Source organism: Vicugna pacos, chromosome 21, assembly GCF_048564905.1.
Source record: "Vicugna pacos chromosome 21, VicPac4, whole genome shotgun sequence".
Lineage (NCBI taxonomy): Eukaryota > Metazoa > Chordata > Mammalia > Artiodactyla > Camelidae > Vicugna > Vicugna pacos.
In genome coordinates, this window is record NC_133007.1 from 14,561,226 (window position 1) to 14,562,684 (window position 1,459).

General features: G+C 45.5%; 1 long non-coding RNA gene across 1 annotated transcript; it reads left to right on the forward strand.

Annotated features, from left to right (window-relative positions):
* The first annotated feature begins 379 nt into the window (after positions 1-379).
* On the forward strand, positions 380-1,459 carry LOC107034249 (uncharacterized). Its single transcript, XR_001459782.2, has 2 exons — positions 380-590; positions 1,217-1,459. It is a non-coding gene; the product is annotated as an uncharacterized lncRNA (long non-coding RNA).

Sequence of the window (1,459 nt, forward strand, 5' to 3'; positions counted from 1 at the left end):
GTCAAAGCACACCAGGGCACTCCAAGGTTGGGAGCATGGTTAGGACCTGTTTTACCTTAGCAAAGTTACTCCACATGTCTGGGCCTGAGTTTTCTAATCTATGAAATAGGGCATATTCTACTAGACAGTGACTATATGTCAGCATTGTGAAGGAGATTCTTAAAAACACAGACTCCCAGTCTCTGCTTAGACATTCTGGTTTAAAAGGTCTGAGATTAGACTGGGAATCTGTGTCATTTAACTTGTTGCCCAGGTGATTCTATTCTGCAGACTGTCTTTGAAACGAGATTGTGTGGGAACCACATACTATTCCCATGCTTCAAGGCCTCTGTGGCCTTTGAGTGTGACTCCCTTAAACTTTTTTTTTCCCCCCACTTCGGATCCCCATCACAAGTAGGAGAGAGTTAGCATCCCAGCTGCTAGCCTCTCATCCAAGGCTCCTGCTGCAGACAGCAGTGTCCTTGGAGTCTAGTTCAAAGCTGGAGAAAGTGAACCCTGGAGCTGGGAGCCACTGGTGGAGGGGCCGGCCTGAAGGAAGTGAAGTGTTTCAGCCAGAATGTACTGACGCACGACCAGGAAACCACAGACTAGTGAAAACCATTCCAAGCCTGAGCCCTGTGATCAAAAGTGGTCCAGGAAGCAGCTTTGCCAAGAGTCCTTTCTGCCGCTGGCTGGAACCCTGAGCTTCTGAGACTTTCCCAGTCAACTCCGAGCAGATGCTGTCACCTAGGGAGCCATTACTGACGCGTTTTCTTGCTTTGCACTTGTGATGGCCCTGCTGGTGGGAGGGAGTGAGTTGCTCTCTCTTTTTCTCTTTCTTGCTTCTTCCTTTAGGCAGAGTCTGCCATCTGCCATCAGATTGTGCACTTTGATTTTTCAGAAGCCATAGATAACTAACTTTTTACCTTTTGCCAACTGGCTATTGTTTGATGCTCAGGGCCTGTTATACAGACACCAAATCCCCCTACTCTTAGCCATCCATACCTAGATCACCCGATCAGCAAATATCCATAGCCCGGAATTCACCGGGAATAAACTTCCCTTATTTATCACTTCATAACCATTACCATCTTCCCCAGGCCAGTCTTCCTTTTGTTTCTTATAAGAATAGATTCATCCAGAGATTACTTTCAGAGCTCTGTCACAGATATAGATCATGGCTGGATACAAAGTCAAAATAATTGTGTTCCTACGAATTCTCTCTTTCCTTGGCCAGAGGAACTGCCAGTTGCCATGGAATAAATCACATCATCATATAGCTGAGACTAGCAAGGTAACTGAACCATGTCCTGAGAACTAAATGATGGAGAAATTGGACTGACCATGGAGCACTTCAAACTGATGGCTTAGTAATGGGGTATTTTTCCTGGAAAGAACAGAATAATTCTGCACTATTGATTCTGTCAAGGGTACAGGCTCCCACGTAGAGGAAAATAAAGCAAGTGTAATGAACTTCTCA